Below are 19,418 nucleotides of genomic sequence, written 5' to 3' on the forward strand. Positions count from 1 at the left end.
CTCACTCCTTGTGTGGATAATGGTATTTACCCACAGTTGGCTTTGTTTAATCATTCAAGCTTCACACTCTTGATAAAATCATGCCATCCAAGGGTAAATCCAACATTGGCCATATCCAGTTGTAAGCTTTTGCTAAAATATTTGAAATTCGGTAAACTGAACACTTTGTGAGGAAAAAACATATTGATTTTCCATAACACCAGCTTACTTCAAGCTTGATGGGCACTAGATGATTCATTGATGCAGCTTCTGTGGCATTTTGAATTGTATTTGCTGAAGAAAACTCCACTGCTGACACAATTTCATAATTGTCACCTCGTTATACACTGAAATGGGTAGGTAGTGTTAATGTCAGGATAAACTAACATTTGTAATAAAACAGCAACTTTAAAATTGTACACATTGGTACCATTCATCACAAATTCACTAGCAAATGGCAAACCAGACACAGTTCATTATAAGATACATTATTTATTAAAAGAGCAATACTTTGCATTAATTTTAAAGTGGTTGTGCTATTCTATATATTCATAGTACATACAGGCACATAGCAGTTATACATTTTTTATCATCAGTGTTACCCTTGTACCCACCTGTGAATCCACATTGAGAACTAGACTCTTGTGGCAAAGAAAAGTTTTCTATCAAAGCTTGACCTCTACATATACTGCAGTTGCCAGTACTGGTGCACAAAACGGAAAAGTTACTCAAGATTTTGCTGAAGGCTACCCAGGCCCTTTAGGAGTGATATACGACAATGGGTCTATGTCAGATGATCAACATTTTGGAAACTTGAAAAAAAATATCAAAGAGACTATAAGATCGAGTTTCCGAAAACTTGAACATCGAAAAAAAAATCTACCTTTTTTCACCCTATTTAAACTTTTAGCTTTAACCACACAGAATCGCTAAATGCTGCTAGTGTCCTAGTTCTTTAGCCTGAATGTCTAGCTAACATCATTATTTCATCTCATATATTTAGTTGTAAGAAGGACAACAGAATGTTTAGAAAAGCTATATATATATATATATATATATATATATATATATATATATATACATACATACATACATGGATATGTACATATAACTGAAAGTACTGACAGTCCTCAAACAAGTAGTCCAGGTATGAGTTTGACAGAAGAACTATGAGTTTTTCTCTCTTCAGTTTTTTCTTCTATATAGAGCTAAACTTTGTGGAATGTAATCTGGCCTGCTGACCCAGAAAAATAAGACATGCTACTAAACCATATTTTTGATAATTACATTTCAAGCCTGGGGCATTGTGACAGGAGAAGCCATACTGAAGGTTTGGATATCTTGTAGCATGATGGGGCTATCATTACATTTATGTTTTAATGCTTAAAGCAATAACATGTTGAGTAAAATATCAATAACTCTGGGCATCATGAAGAGTTTTGAGCAGCAAACAAGGGATTGTAATGGCACAAAATCATGTAACTTAGAGCAGCTAGTATAATAAAACAAAGCATTTTTCTTGATACAGTTACTCAATTAAAAAAAAGTTTAATTTTAATATGTAATCTTCACAGGACTCTTGAAAGTGAAGGAAAAGATTACAGGGTTCCGTTGTCAGCAGCTGTGGAATAAATATTACTTTCTCTAATGTCATTTGTTGCACTAGTGTTGCATGCATGGAAGGCTTACACTTTCATTACTATTAACCCATTAGATGTCTTTTACCATTTGTATTAATCTAGTGCAAGCATACGTATGTACTTATGTATGTATCTATACTTACAATTTCTGAGACTCTGCATGTTGCAGATTTAGCTGTTAAGAGGTTTTTGCCATTCCTTTAATGAGGGATACCATGGTCAGTGACGTCGAAAATAAAATCTTTGCAGTTTTGGTTTAGAATGCGTAGCTATGGAACAGGGTGTTTATGGATGGGTGGTGTAGAACTTGTTCACATGAACAGCATTTCTAATGATGTTTTACAGGATAGCCACGAGAAGAAAGGAACGAAAGAGTCCTACATCTCTTTTCCCTAGAAAAACTCTTTTGTCATACCCCTATAAAAGGCTGGTTACCACAGCTGATGTCAGTAATTACAGACCCATAGCTATACTTTCCCTCTTTCTAAAATTCTGGAAAAGTGCATTCACAACCAGCTTCTTAAGCACATTTTAGTAATAATCCCTCCCTCTCTCCCCATCAAACCTAGATTCCAGCCTAACCACAGCACCACCACTGGTCTGTTACATTATCCCAATAGCATCAATCCAGAACACACCACTTCCTGTCTTGTGTCTGTCCTATTCATAGACTTATCCAAAGCCTTTGACACTGCATCACATAATAAGTTACTCCAACAGCTGAAGAGTCTATTTATCTCAAACCCCACTCTCTCAGGATTCCAAAGTCACTGTTCAGATGGATCACAAGCTGTTAAATTCAGTAGTCATCCTGGGATTAGTGCCTCTGTTTTCTCATGCTGAGAGAAGGAGTACAGTGACAGTATTTCCTGGAGACTGCTGATCACCAGAAAGCCTAATAACTGCTTTATATGTGACAGTTGGAATCTGCGCTTATATTCTGATCCTGGTGAGAGTAGGAGCAAAGTGCATTGATTCCTGTTTCTGGTTGGAGAATGAATGTCTGTGCATAACGTACCAGACTGGCCTGGTTGCTATTCAAGGCATCTACCAGAAAAAGGCTACAAACCTACAGACCCTTGCATCATCTGGGACAAGACTGTGGATCACCAAACAGGCTGTGGCCTGCTTCTCTTCTTGGGTTTGGTGCTATCATTTTGCTTCTGGTGACAGAAGAAGCAAAGGAGTATTGCATCCCAACAGAGTGAAGCTATGGTGAGACCAGCATTAGTAGTAGCCAGGCAGTAGCCATTCATGCGACTCCCCTCTTTTCATCATTCAAGACAAGCTAATTCTTTGTTTTCAGTAAGTACTGCTTGATTTGTTCCTAACTTCAGAATAACTGCCTAAATACTTAATCCTTACATTTTCAGGGTCTACGTATTAGTTTCTCCTCAAGTGTTTGCAGTGTTCTGTACAGACTCAGACACCGTGAGTGACATTTTTCCTGTAAAAGCACAACTGAAATTTCTCCAATATCTAGTTGCACACAGGACAACTAGTTTGCAGTGACAAGCACTGTCCATATAGTTGCAAACTGGATACTCCTGACAGTGATTGATATTCTCACTTCAACAGTCTAATCAATAAAAAGGGTCTGTTGTCATGGATTTGAACTTTCCTACTGTCTCCATTACCAGCTTGGTGGATATGGGCATCCTAAGGCAATGTAGAAATTGCCTCATGTTTACTGACAGCCAGTTAATTCTCAAACAAACTGATATGGTATGTGAGAGATGTATTTACACAACATCACTGGAGGCAAAGATTTCACATAAAAGTACTCCTAATGTCAATAAGGTTGTCAGTAGTACACACGCTGCACCCATCACGCACAATTCAAAGCAGACATATAGACCCACATATACAAAGGCACTTACATGTAACCTTCCTAAACCACAAAGACCTCCTAGACAAAGCACATATACGAAATACCCTCAGCAGCCCCAAATGGACTCTTTCAAAATAAAACCCACATTAGCACATAGAGCTACATTTCATGTAGTCTCTACCTCTAAGCCAATAAGGCAAGTCACCACACAATCCAACATTCTAGTCATTGGAGACTCCATCGTGAGACACACTGGTGTCCCTCTCACCAGGCTGAGTAAGGCGAAAGTTACGGTCAGTTGCTTATCAGAGGCTAGGATCCACCACATTATGCATGCACTCACGTCATTGGATCATAATTACCAATATGACTCAGTCATAGTCCATGTGGGAGTAAATAACCTGAGACTTACCTCCCTAGACTATATGAAGAGAGACATTATAGACCTCTCAGAATATGTGTCTCAGGCTGGTATGAGCCTAGCATTGAGCAGCATTTTACTTTCTCCAAGGATGATGCCACAGTATGAACAAAAATGACTGACTTTAATAGTTGACTTAGTTTCTGGTGTCATTCTAAGGGGGTGCAATATTTGTCAGCATGGAAGGAGACGGTCAACAGACCACTCTGCTTTGCCAGGGATGGTGTGTATCTCTTGCCTCTAGGATTTCAAATATTATCTAAAACATTGTCTCCACCATAGGGCCTTTTTTAGACAATGCTAAACTGAAAGTACTTCCAACATAGCAAATCAAAACCAAGAATATTTAACAGTATTATTGCTCAATGCTAGAAGCCTAAACAAAAACTCCACTTCCTGGAAGCTCTGTTTACCCTAGAGATGTCTGATGTCTGTGTGGTCTCTGAGACATGGTTTAAAGCCACAGACAGCACACCAGCAATGCAAGGTTATAATGCCTTCCACACATTTAGAGCAGCTACTTCACAGACAGGGACTAAAGGTGGAGGTGTCTCTATTCACATCAAAAATAAATATACTTCAAGGCTGGTTAAACAAGGCAGCACACTTGAGCTGCTCCATGTTCAAATCACCATATGTAAAATCCAATACTACTTCCTTGCAAGCTATAGGTCCCTCTTTATTACCCAGGAAACCCATACAATGTATTTAAACTTATTAAAAACACTAACCATCTAACCCAATACCATATTCATGGGTGACTTTAATTACCCCACTATTAACTGGGAATCCTATACAGATCAAATGTACATGCACAGAGATTCCTGGATTTTGTAAACACAAACTCCCTGAACCAGATAGTCAATACACCAACCAGGGTTGCAACCACACTGCATCTGGTCCTCACTAATATGGGAAAGTGCTGCACACCCCCTACTGTAATGCCTTCCCTGATAAGGTCAGACCACAAGATGCTCTCCTATGAAGTAAAAATAAAGTCTGGACCCCTATCTAAACCGGGAATATTCAGGAACTATTCTAAAGCTAACCTCCTGCTGTTAAGTGAGAACCTGGCAAAATTGCAAGCCCCTATAAACCCTTAGAACACTTCTGCATATGCAAAACTGTTCACAGAAACCCTGTACAAGCATGTTAATAGCTCCATAGAGGCAGCAGTACCCACTAAGAAGAAATACAGAACTAACTCAAAAAACAAGCCACCCTGGTGGAATAATAAAAATCACTTGAATGTATAACAGGAGGAACAAAATTGTGGCAAAAGTTAGGAGGTGCATCACCCAACAGGATAAAAGCACTCTCATCAAACTAAATAAACAACTCAGAGGACAAATAAAGTCTGCCAAAGCCAAATTTGAGGTAAGTGTGGCCTCCCAGGCCAAGGACAACCAGAAAGCATTCTTTAGCTACGTCCACAACCTCAAAGGCAATACACAATTGTGTGCAGAGCTCATTGTAAATGGAGCCACCTATACTGAGCCAGAAGATATAGCAAACCTTCTGGCTGATAAATTCAGCTCAAACTTTACCCCCCACCCAACCTTCCCTGAAGAAATATCATCAAATATAACTCCCTCTACTATCACTAGGGAACAGGTCCTTAATGCTCTCTCTAAGACCAAGAACACTGCATCAATAGGCCCAGACAGTATCCCAGGATGCCTTCTAAATAGCATGAAACATGACCTATCAGGGCTTCTTGAATTACTTTTTAACTGTATTCTCCAAACAGGCTTCATGCCTCATGAATGGAGAAAGGCAACAGTCATCCCTCTGCACAAAGATGGGCATCTACAGACCCCGGAAACTACAGACCCATAAGTCTCACTAGTCTTATATGTAAAGCCATGGAAAGAATTATCATGGAGATGATCAATAGAGATATAGTAAACATCCATACACTGAACACAACCCAGTTTGGTTTCATCAAAGGCAGATCATGCCTAATCAGCCTGATGGACTTCTTTGAGAAGGTCACCAAAGGAATGGATGAGGGCAAAATTGTTCACATTGCCTACCTTGACCAGGCCAAGGCATTTGACACAATACCCCACTCAGGCAATGTTGATAAACTCAAGAGGTTAGGTACAAACTTGTATGTCACCCAGTGGATAGCCAACTGGCTCATAGACAGGACCCAGGAAGTTAGAATTAGGGAGTTCACTTCTACAAAGAGGCCAGTCACAAGTGAAGTTCCTCAGGGATCAGTCTTTGGACTGCTACTTTTTGGCATTTACTTCTCAGAAGTCAAGGCCAATGTCAGTGGTCTCTGGCTGACTAAATTTGCAGATAATTGCAAATTACGAGCTGTCATCGAATCTCATACTGACACAAAGGTTCTCCAGGAGGGGCTAACACAGACAAACAACTGGTGTCAGAGCCATGGACTAAAACTAAATGCCAAGAAATTCATTCATAATAGCATCCTTTTGGAAGTCATCCAACCCTGGTAACTATCATATTGACAACACAACCCTTAGAGTTGACCAAGTAGTCAGGGACTTAGGGACACACATAGATAGTAATCTAGTCTTTGATCATCACATGTCTACAGTGGTGAGGAAATCATTCTATGTTGTGCAACTAATAAACAAAGGTATAGCATCTATGTCCAAGGAAGTCATTGTTCCACTGTATTCAGCATTAATTAGACCTATCATTGAATACAATGCCCCCTTTGATATATACCTAACCACTCATATCCAACAAGTGGAATGTCCATATAGGTTCCTCACTAAAACAATACAGGGTACAAGTATTATATCCTATGCTGACATCTATCCCTGTATAGTGTCACCTACAGTCTTTTGACTGGAGATCTATGCCTGGCATACAGAACATTGTCAGACCCCATTCTGATGGACCTCCTGCATATCCATCAAACAAAGAGAAACAAAATTGCCCATTCTAAAGACTTAAACATTGCCTGTGATATAAATAGGACCTGCTGGAGAGATAGGTATGTATCCCAGAGACTATCCCATCTATAGAACAGGCTTCCCATCCATGTGAAGCAGAGTTCCTCCCTAATCCAATTCAAGTGCAAATTGGACAATTGGATGGGAAACCAGAAATTCATCCCTGGTTTGGCACCTATGTCTCTAATGCAAATACATAACATGTAAATGGTTCATCTCCCAGGCCCATGCTTACGCTTATCAAAGGTGTCAGAACTTGTCAGAGATTCGGTATGCATGGGTAGGATTAAAATGCCCTTGTGGTTGTTAGCTTAGTAAACACATGTGAACCTAAATGGCCATCATGCTACTATTCATTTCTATCTATCTCTGTTGGGGTCCCCTAATGCTCCATAATAAGCCCCTTCTTGTTCAATATCTTCAGCAACAACTTCCACTCAGCATCTGAAGAAGCTGCACTCATACAATACTCAGATGATTCATCTTTTGTCTGCTCTTCCCTAATTATTTCTTTCTTCAGCAGCATGTGGAAGACTCTTTCACCTCCATAAAACACTGGCTATCTTAATTCAATATAATATTAAACAGTCAAAAAACTAAACTATGTTTTTCACTCCTTAGTCACATACATATTGCAAATCAAACTTCAAAATCACTTTTAAGGATAACACATTAATTGTAATCATCCCTTGTACCAAGTTGGTAAGAGTTCTTATCAATGACAACCTGAACTTTGACCTACACATTCAAGATAACACATCAGAAACCAGGTCTTTCATTCAGGGCTAAACCTTTCCTCTTTAACTATAGCAGGCACCCCTAGCATCCACGTATCTACTCCTCACTCTCCTCTATACCGCTCCCATCTTGACACACTTGCAGACCACACAATTGAGTAAAATGGATCAATGTTATAAAAATAAAGCAAAATGTGCTTGTAGCAAAGCAGACTGCTCTCATCACTGCACAGCCTTCATTCAAAATGCCTATCCTGTCCTGGACTCTTCCATCATTCTGACAAGTGATTGCCCTAAATATTCTGTAACTGATACCTTCCTATTTGCTCCCTCCACTATGTATGCAAGCACCTACTTATATTATAAAAACCCCATAACTCTGATTGTGATGATCTATACTCCAAATATATCTCTAAAATCTGGAAGTCCATTCCTGTTACTGATAAAAAAACTGACAACAGGCACAACATCAAATTTGAAATGAAGCAGTACCTAAACAACTCCTGGATATCTCCTTGGTACCTTCATGGATACATGTAATCCATTACCTGCATTTTTTAACAATTGAAGTATAAACTTTCTCATAGCTGCACAAACTCTCAACAAAACTTTTTAATTTTATTGTAAATAGTAACAATACTGTAGTTTATACACTTTAACGTTCTTCCTAAACTTCCTAATCCTTTACCAAACTCCACAACATTTTCCTACACACACTAGCCCTATATACATCCTATTAATTACATATGTTGCCTCACTATTGGCATCAATGCTTTACTAGCCTCTGTTTATTTTGCTTATCATTATTTTACTAGTCCCAATATCAATTTTTAATTTTTTGCCTATTTACTACTCATATAAGCTTACTGAGCAATGTATTCCTAGTAGATGTCTGTTTAAATTCCATATTTCTAGTTAGGTTATTATACCTTGTAATTTACTTTATAATATATGTACTCATAAGTTACTCTGCATAAATCCTTTTATGTTTTTAGTACCCCCCTAGCCTCTACTGAAAAGGAAACTTCTTGCTCAGTTGGACTTTGCCAGTAAGCAAATAAAAAACTAAATATGAAAACAAGTACAGAACAAGAGGAAAAGCCAAGGTTTTGGAGGCTATTAAAGTGAAAGGGCATGCCCAAACAGTACTGTTAAGTATGGCTACTTTTATTTATATATGTTTCGTTATTTTTGTTCTACAGCAAAGAATATTGAAATCTGCCTCTTGGTTAAGTTTTAATTAGTGTAAATCAATACTTTCTTCCCAGAATGTATTTCATATTTTACCTCTTCCTTTGTATGTATATACCTTACATTCCTTTATTGCTTAAGTGTTTCCTTAATGCCTTGTGTACATTAATATGTTTTTCATCCCTTCACATGTTCATCATAGTTAAATCATTTGATCAAACCTTAAAGCAGTCAGCAACTCTCTGGAGAAAGGTAATCTGCTGAGTCTTGTTTTGTGTATTTACTGCTGTAGCTTGCTGTCACTGTGCTCTTACTGATTAGTGATGGTTTTGTGTCAGTTTATTTTTGGCAGTGTTGTACACCTTTCCTTTGTTTGAATAAAGCTACACCAAACTGTGCATTGTGTAGCATTGTGTAACTCATGCTAGTTAGTAATTAGTATATACCTAATCATATTTCCCTTGTCGCTATCTAAAATAACTTTTTTAGGTACTGCTATTGTGCAGTAATCTGTGCTATTTACCATTGTCCTGAGAAAATAGTCCATAGTTAAAAATGACTGTATCTTAGAACCCTAATGTAATATTGACTTAGGCTAATTGTGTGTTACTGTAGGCGAGAAAACTATAGTACAGTATGATCATAGCATCTTCATACCATAAAGAGTCAAGAAGTAGTCAGTTCTATAAACAATACTGTGTTTGCAAAATATGTGTCCCCAGTACCCAATACTGAACAGCCATATGTCCTCTTTATACCCTATTGTATTTGAATATCAGATGTCAGCACACCATTGTAGTAGTCTGCTTTTACTACATCCATCCCCAGACCACTAGCATTAGATTTCTTGAGGTGGTGTAGTAATAGCATTATGCTGTTGACCCTCTTTTATTACCATTTACTGATTCTATATATGAGAGGTACATATACGTATTTAAACTGGAGGCAAACCTCTATAACCACACTGCTGTTAGAAATCATACCTACCATAACTCCCCAACAACACAGCACTGGCAGTATAGCTAGATATGCTGTAGTGCCAAAGGTATTGCCACCAGAACTTCAAAGGCCTTCCCAGCACCTTACTACTACACTCAAACCTCAGCAACATACACAAAGTCTCACTTGCAGTTCACACAACAGTGCCCTCTATTAGTAAAACAAACATGGGCCATATACATGGTATGCAGAATCACTATTGGGCAACAGACATTGTCACACGTGTAATGTTATGAGGTAGTGCTATCTGTGCCAGGGAGAGTAGGGCAGTGCATATGTACATATGCCAGTGTAGCTAGCTAGAGTTTTGTAAAGAATTTTATGTCATTTGACTATGCCACTGGTTTGTACAGATGTTTAAGTTAAAAATATATTTGTAAAGTTACATGTGTTAAAAACGCATAAACAGTAGGTCCTGTGGGACTGAAAGAATGTGTGCATGTATATTAAGTTGTATTGTTGTAACTGATCAAATGTGTATGTTTTATCAGAGAACCCTGGAAGGGTAGAAAGTTTGAAACTATGCTATAGCTTTCAGATGCTGCCACATATCTTAGCAAAGCTATGTGTGTGTACTGTACCAGAGTCAGTTGACCAGAGATGATGTCATCCTCTAGCTAGCATCTGTTTTTTTTTTGGAGCCCTTGCTGCAGCACTTTATATTCTGACAGGAATGATTTCTGACAGGAAATATATCTCACACGTCCACACAGAGACAGACATCATCTGGCTTTTGCTGTGTTAAGACACTCAGCACACATCAGCTTGCCTTGCTTTAGTAAGTAGTCAGGGAAATAGGTAATTGTAATTCTTTATTTAGTCAAGGACTTTTAGTGAGAATAGTTTAGTATTGTTTTCAGCATCTGTGAGAAACTTTCCAACTGCATTATTTTTATATCTCTGTGGTTAAAACTCCTTTGTTTACTGTATTCAATATTCTCCTGTTTTCTGTTTTATTGTTTATCATTAAATATTTTAATACCTTTCATTGTGGCTGGTGGTTTAGAGAATACTTTTAAGAACTTTATAGCAGTTATGCTTATTTTAGTGATACTGTGGCCACTCCGGAAAGCCTTGCTGCTTTGGTCACACTCTACTATTTGTATTAGTATTAATTTTGCATAATATAATTGGGTACCCTTTGTAAGAGCCTTAGGATAGCTGACTGGTGGTAGCATGATTACCTCAGAGTCTGGGTAGAAATGGGTGAAGCTAGTAAATCTCTGCCAGCTTTTCCCAGGTGTGTATCTGTGTGTGTGTGAAACTCAAACATCCAAGTGTGTGTCAGCTACTGGAAACAGGGACACAAAGCTCCGAAGTGGTCAGGGTGGAGGTTTGTGTGAGTCTGGGGAGAGAAAGTGAGTCTAGCCCCAGGTCTGGAGCATACTCACTGTGTGCTGTTAAGGGAAATTGTGTTTTGTGCAGAGAGCTGCATCTGAAAATACTGTGTGAATCCATTTTTACTCTTAGTGACCATCCCTCATTGGAGTCAGTGGTGAGGACTGAGTATCTTTGATTGCTGCCCTGGAGTAGGGACCCATCACAACATGACATTGTGATGTTGTTTTTTTTTTTTTAAGTAACTTCACCGTGAGGCATATCGGTGCACCACAGACTAGGATGTGGAAGGAAAGAGTGATGGCTACCTAATTCTTAGGTGCTAGAATTCATAGCATCACTAGGGCACTAAAATCCCTTTACCATAATTATGCACGTGACATAGTTATCGCTCACTCTGGTGTGCATGACATGCATTGCATCTCCCTGAATCATATGAAGAGGGAGTGGTTTAGGTCTCTGAATATAAACTTCTCATAAACAATATCTTGCTATCTCTCTAGATGATGTCAGAATACAAACAGAAAACAGTTCATTAAAATGACAGTGTAAGCCATGGATGAGATGGTTGATACCATCTTCATTACTGCACTTCTTTTCACTGAACTTCTGTATGTTGATTACAATGTTTTCTGCTGACTGGTCCTTTTTAGGCAGCCAGTCACCTATATCTGTTAATCTAACAAATGCATATCAGACATATTAGCATGGTACTGCTAAATGCTAGAAGCTCAATCAATAATATAATCACCTTTAATCTTCATAATGCTTGAAAACATAAACATTTATATAGTCAGAAAAATATAGCTTTAATATAATAACATTCCTTCTGTATCTGGTTTTGCTGCCTACCATTCCTTTAATCCTTCATTGGGGATCAACCTACCTGTGGCAGGACTGTACCATTTTTTATTCATAATATTTTCAACTCAAACATACTGCAGTTAGATAATAACCAATAGCTCATACATATCTTGGTAACTGCAGGTATCATTGCCAGTTACAGCACCACAACCAAAATGTTCTTGGTCTATGTAGACCTTAAATTAGTTTGTGTTTGATTTGAAAGAAAAAGATTATGTCTTAGAAAATCAATAAGAATACATAGCATTTAGGACAGCAATAATGTGTACAACTTAAACCAGTTAGTGCCTGCCTCTACTAGGGACCTATGCCTTCTTGACCTGGTTCTCACAAATATGGAACCTTTGTTCCTCACAACCACAGTTATCAGCTTACTGGTCAAATATGACCATTGTGCACTAATAATTTATATAAGGTCCAAGCTAAAGGTGCTCTCAAACCCCAGAAATGTCAGAAACTTATGAAAGGCTAATTTCCTAGCACTAGCTACAGATCTTGTGAAATTCAGAAAATATTCATTGCATGATGACTTTGCAGCCAAAATACTTCTATATAATGCTGATTTTACTCCGCCTATGCACTTTAATTGGGAGCATCTCCTCCTATTCATCAGAAATATACAGTCAATTTCAAAAACAACCCCCTGTAATAGCACACCAGCATAACCAAACTCTACAAGTGATGAAGCTTGTCAGATCTCACCAGTCTACAAAATAAACTAAACTAAAAACGTAAGCAAAAAACTCAGACAAAAAGATTAGAACAAATCAAATTAGATATGAAATGAGCAGACAAATTATGAGTTGAATATTGCTCCCACCTTCAAACATAACCACAAATCTTTCTTCAATAACATCAGGAATCTCTGTGTCAATGATGAGCACTGCACTGAGTTGATATTGGATAGCCACACCCACTAATAGCCAAAGTGCATCCCAAATATACTTGCAAACAAATTTAACTCAAACCACTCCCCTCTTCCCCAGCATGATTTTCTTCTCATACTATCAAATCAGCAGTTCTCTTTTATCACCACAGAAGAAGTATTAAGATGCCCTATCCAAAGCAAAGTGAAGAACACTAGCTCTGTTGGACCAAACAACATTCCAGAATGTTTTCCCATCAATATGAAATGCTATCTTACTGATTATCTTTGAAGACCTATTCATCCTTAGCCTGCCCAGTGGTTATGTTCCTGACACCTGAGAAACAGCTTTAGTTGTCCCTATCCACAAGGATGGTCCAAATCCTGATGTCCAGAACTACAAAGATTAGCATCTACAGCCTGACATGTAAGCGAATGGAGCATATTATCATGAAATTTATAAATAATGATAATGGCAGCATACAATCCCTTGACTTTAACCAATTTGAATTTGAAAAAATGACATCCTGTCTAGTTAACCTGACTGACTTCTTTGAAATAAATGGCATCTCCTCAGAATTGTTACTGTCATCAGACACCTAGGTATCTTAGCGGACAATGAATTCTCCTTAGACACCATATATCAACTGTAGTTATATAAGCTTTTAATCTAGCACATTAAGGAATACCCTACCAGTCAAAGGAAGGTATTGTTTTTCTCTACTCTGAAATTGGTGGACAGTTCACTAAAAAAAAAAAAAAAATCCCAATTGTCATGTATCTACACAAGCACATGCACTAGCATAGCTAGGGTGGGACAAAAGCAGCAACTGCCCTGGGTGCAAAGTGTTAGGTGGCATGATCTGGTATCATCATCCTGTTTAATCTTTAATGTAATGCTAGATTTAAAAAAGAAAACGGTCTTGCATTTGTGGTCAAACTTGAGCACTGTAGAGCTCTGTGTGCAGTTGAAACTATATCCAACTGCCCTGGATGCAAAGTGTTAGGGGATGTGATCATCTATCCTTCATCCCAGTTGCTCTTTAGTGCAATACCAGATTTTGAAAAGTGGTATTGCATTTGCAGTGAAACCTTAGCTCAGTAGCACTCTGTGTGTTGTCTAATCTAACTGCTTTCTATATTTCAGCAAAGCAGTTTGCTACAATTTAAAAATATATATATATTTGTATCTGTAACTAAAACCTGAATGGTGTAGAGCTCTGTGCAGGATACAAACTGTAGTAAATGCTCCCCGAGTGCAACTGCTGAAGGTACAAAGTGTTAGGGACCATGAGCAGCTAACCTTCATCTAGTCACTCTTTAATTAATTACTGGATTTTAAAATAAGGTATTGCATTTGTGGTCAAACCTGAGCTCTGCAGCACTCTGTGTGAGGTCTAAGTAAACTGCTTTCAACATTGTAGCAAGCAGTTTGCTACAGTTTAAAGTAAAAAACAAAATTTTTTGCTTTCTTTAATTATAACCCAAATGCTGCAGCATTTTATGCAGGGTATAAACTTTAGCAACTGTTCACTACATTTGCATCGAGTAGTTTTCTGTAGTTTAAAAAGATTTTTTTTGTTTGTTTTTTTGTTTCTTTGTTTTGTTTAACTAAAACCTGAGTGCATAGTGCTCTATGCAGGGTATGAATGGAATCAACTATTTGCTACATTTGTAAAACACAAAAATTAAGGTCTGAAGAAGCTATGATTCCATACTGAAAGCACTTACCAGTTTGTATATGTATTAAACTTGGATTTATTTTACCTGCTACCTGCTGTTTGCTGCCTATTTTACATTTACAGATTTTGAACTGTGACTGTTGTGTTTCCATATTTGCTCTTTTTTCTCTGCAGTCATATTTGCTACATTTGTAGTAAGCAGTTTGCTACAATTTAAAATATTTTTTTCACTTCTTTTCTTTCTCTTCTTCTTTGTTTATCAGTAAAATGTGAGGAAGGGGGATGGGGGCAGGGCACAGTAACAGGACCTGAATGGCTGGGGCAGGAGGGAGCCATGAGTGTGTCATGTATCTATCTACGTCTTTGGTATGCCAGTAGAAGGAATGGAGTTTTTTTTTTTGTTTTGTATTTTGCTTTTCACTTGAAGAATAGGGAGGGGCACAGATTGGGTAGTGTCTGCAAGAAGCATGTAAGCATCCTGCATGTTTTGCAAAAAGCTGTTTTACTTCTCCAGTTTTTCATGCCCTATAACATTTTAATCAACGTACTTCTGATTTAGTGGACAGATTGAGCAGGATGCAACACAGTTCAAAGCAAGACCTAGCTTCTTCTAGCTATGTTTACAATCACAATGAGTTGCTGGTTGTTTCTCATTATCTTTTTCTCTTTCTTGTCATAGTCATTCTCATTTTTGTCCATGCCAGTAGCTCAGGTGCTAGCATACTCACCTTTTAAATCAAAAAGATCAAAAGATCATAAGTTCTATCACCTGCTCAGCTCCTTGGATTCATGTTATAATGTTAACGCTGCAGTGCAACATAGGGGGAGGGATTACTACACATCTGAGGTGCTGTCTTTTTATATGAGACATTAAATTAAAAAATACTGCAGTTAGACAGGTCAAAGGAGGCAGCTACCCCAGGTTTAGGGTGCTTGGGTGAGCCATTTGGACTGTGGATGACAGAAGCTGATTGGTCTCTATAACTCCATGGTGCAATTTTGAAAATGCGTATCATTATTTAAAAAGCTGTAATATAGAGACTGTCTATAGTGTGTGTGTGTGTGTGTGTGTGTGTGTGTGTGTGTGTGTGTGTGTGTGTGTGTGTGTGTGTGTGTGTGTGTGTGTGTATTGAATTAATTAATAATAGTGTGCCACATGTTCTTAGAATGATGTTATAAATACTGCATTGGTGTAATTAATGGATGTTCTGATGAAGTCTTGGTTGTTGTAAGATTGATAGCAGTTAACTTCTGTTTCTTTGTTTTAATGTTTATTAAATATTTTCCATTAAAATCTGGCCTCTGTTTGCTTCTTTTGTTATGGACTTGGTGTGCCCCTGATCTGTGTTTGGTTTTGATATTTTTTATCAAGGTCTCCTTTCCCTTAGTTTGGTGTTTGGTTTTATTTTTGGAGAGCATATCATGTTGTCACAACAGTTGTTTGTGGGAACAGTGTCTGAGAAAGGGAATGCACTTTCTTTTCTTTTAGGGCATTACAAACAGTTAATCTGTGAATTTGGAGTCCCTTACTTGTCAATTAATGCAGTCAGTTCAGTTTCTTACTCCGATTTTAACAATGTTTACAGGACATATTCATTTTGGGACTTCTTTGCATTTCATTAATAGTTCCAATCAGCTAATTGTCATGGTAACCACTGCTTGCCATGAAGAAACTAATAAACCATATACATCACTGGCAACTTCAATGACATTGAATGCAAACATACATACAGGTGAATGGAAAGGAGGAGGAGAAGAGAATGTTACCAAAGCGAATAGCAGGAATGGTGCAATTCAATGCAACAGGGATTGCAATGCAACAATTAATCAATATGAGTTTGTTTCATTGCTTTAGAAAATGACATTTGAGAGAAATGCATCCAATAAAGTTGTAAGTGGAACCGTTGAATCTCAATTAACTTTGTTTGAAAAAAGTTAACCAAAATACAAATCATTACAACTGGATAATGGATATCTGAAAGAATTTATTTCCTGTAAAAAAGTACAGAAGTAACTTTGAGTATAGAAATTCTCTAATGGAATTTCCGAGGACACTGAATTATATATAGAATTCGTAAATACATGTGATGACTGTGGATGTAAAATCATGCGATTAATTATTTGAGACAAAGAAAAACAGATGGAGAACTTGTATGAAATTCTTCGGAGTGATAAATTATTTAAGGGTGATTTGATGTTTACTGTTAAAAATATTGATAATATATTTGATAAGGTTAAATCCAAGAAATGTAAGAAGTTGGTGAGGGGTGAAATAGAATATTCAAAATGTTTGGCATGTCCCTTGCCCTCAATGAAATCAAAAGGTATTAATTTTAATATTGTTCAGCTTTTTAGTTTGAATTCTAATTGGATTTCTGGAAACCACAATTCTTATGTAGGTGAAACAAATATGAAGGATATGGATTATGATTTTTTAGACAAAGAATAATTTCCACTCCTATGGAGGTCAGAAAGAAAAGATCAGAGGAACGTAATGAATATTCCCCAAGACATATTGAAGGAGAATGTTCTCAAAACACCTCTCATTATTGAAAAGGTAGGGTCAAGTACAAAGAAAGGGGCAGAAGATGGCAATAGAGGCAACCTGTGAACAAGGAGTTTTAAAGCAAGAAGAGTAGGAAGGGTTTATCCTTAATACTATTGTTTGTAGCCATGGTGCCCAAGAAAATATGAATAAATTAGAATTCAATACAATCCCCACTTCTGCCTCCCACAAAGTTGTAAAATATAAGTATTTGTGTAACCCATAATTTTGCAAGTAGTGCAACACAGATGATGAATGAATATGACCATTTTAAAATGTTTAATTACAGTAATACAGAGACTGATACTAGAAAATATGAATTCTCTAGAAGAGGTTTAACTTTTGTTCCAGATGGATGTTGCTGACATTCTAACAGATTTGAAAATGTATTTTAGGTAATTAAATTTCAGGGTATTACACCAGGATAATTCTAACAAGGATAAACCATCAGATGAATTTGTTAGAAGTACTATCTTTATCCCCCCTTTGCATCCAACTTTACTTTTATTTGAAAAGCGTTGTGAAAAGGATGTGAGGAAATTGTTTCAGGAATGGCAAAATTTTTCATGTCACAGCATGACTAATGATGAATTAATTATGAATAGGAAAATAAGAATTATAAAATCTGACAAAGGGAAAGGACTAGTACTTATGAATGCTACAGATTATTGAATTAAGATGTATGATTTACTTAATAATGATTTACAATACAGCCGAGTGTCTAAAAATGAAATTAACACGGTGTACTGTAAAACTTGATGTTTTTCTTTACAAGATTTACTGGACCAAGGTGGTATAGAACCAACATTGTATAAGTTCTTAAATGTGGAATACCCTATTATACTCCTAAATACACAAAAGTATTGACGAGTTCATATTAAAAACATGAATGTTCACTTACCTGAGCACCTAAACGCCAACACATATTCCACAAATCACAAACACACCGAATGCCCTAAACTGCGAAATTCAAAAACTCGAAATGTCATACTTGTCCCATCCCACCACTCGCTACATACTACCTACACAAACAAATTAAATAAATCACATACATACAGAAACCAAAACCCTACTTGTAACCCTAAACTAAACCCTACTTCTAACCCTACACTAAATCTTGCATATACCACCATGTATGCACTTAACGTAACCCGCCCTGTAACCCTAAAGTCTGTAACTATCGCACACTTACCTTAAAAAGCTATACCCAAACAAACTAAATAATCCACACACATACACTTAATAAAACCCTACTTATAACCATACACTAAATCTAACATACATTACCATCTCTGCACTTACCTTAACCCGTACCCTAACCCTAAGGTCCGTAACTATCACACACTTACCTTACAGAGCTATACCGCAGAAGGGCCAACCATGACGATTCAACATTTCGGATCTCGTGCTTCAGGACGATCAATGTTTTCGTGGTTCGATGAAGACGTGTCAGCGTTTAGGTGTTTGGGTAAGTAAACTTTCGTGTTTTTAATATGAACCCATATTGACTACACAGCATTTCATCTGATAGTAGCTGCTGGGGGTTCTAAAACACATTCATTGGCTTTATTTATTGATAGAAAGTTGAAGAAGTTTTTAGATAGAGTTCCATAGATTATTAAGAATTCATGGAACTTTTTAGGCAATATCAAACAGAAATTTTTGTTAATGCATAATGGTTTAGTTAGAGTAAATGCCATAGACTTGTTGTCTTGCATCTCACACAAAATAGGAATTAGTTGGTTTAGAGAGGCTGTAGCTAAGTATGATTTTTTTTAATAATAGAGAAATTAATTCAATGAAGGGTTTTATGCAGATGGTACTTTTTAATAATTTTATGTACTCTAAAGGTGAGTACTTTAAAAAGATGACAAGGAGTGGCAATAAGAGCAGCACGTGGTTCATTGTATTTTAATATAGCTCTATGGCTTGGGGAACAAAATTATGTTTAGGTCAGTTTATGCAATACCTAGTTACATTTCTATGATTTTTGGATGATATTTTTATAGCTTGGAAGGGTAATTTATTGCAATTAATTTGATGTTATAAAATTCTTAACACCACAGATTTTGGTAAGTTCACTTTGCATATTCTAGGGAAAGTATTAATTAGTTGGATGTTTTTATTATTAAGGATTTTATACATCGGAAATCTAATTGTAGGTTATATAGGAAACCAGCTTTTTTCAAATAACTTTTTAGATTTTATTAGTAATCATTCCTTATGCCAAAAAAAGGGTTAGCCAAAGAACAGATGGTGCATATAAATTGTATCTGAAAATGAGTTTGTCAAAGAAATTGAGGCATTAATTAAAATGTTTATTAAGAGAGGTTACACTGAAAAAATGTTATTTGAAATTAAAGAAGTGCATAAGAACTGAAGTGAAAGAT

At 37.0% G+C, this 19,418-nt stretch overlaps 1 long non-coding RNA gene across 1 annotated transcript in view; it reads right to left on the reverse strand.

The window, feature by feature from the left end:
• Positions 1-208: 208 nt before the first annotated feature.
• Positions 209-19,418, reverse strand: part of LOC122801363 — a 75,044-nt gene continuing 55,834 nt past the window's right edge. The window contains exon 2 of the long non-coding RNA XR_006364690.1: positions 209-326. This is a non-coding gene — a long non-coding RNA (uncharacterized LOC122801363). The remainder of the gene's footprint in view (positions 327-19,418) is intronic.

The sequence above is a fragment of the Protopterus annectens genome, chromosome 4.part1, assembly GCF_019279795.1.
Source record: "Protopterus annectens isolate FY-2018-M chromosome 4.part1, PAN1.0, whole genome shotgun sequence".
NCBI classification, from domain to species: domain Eukaryota; kingdom Metazoa; phylum Chordata; order Ceratodontiformes; family Protopteridae; genus Protopterus; species Protopterus annectens.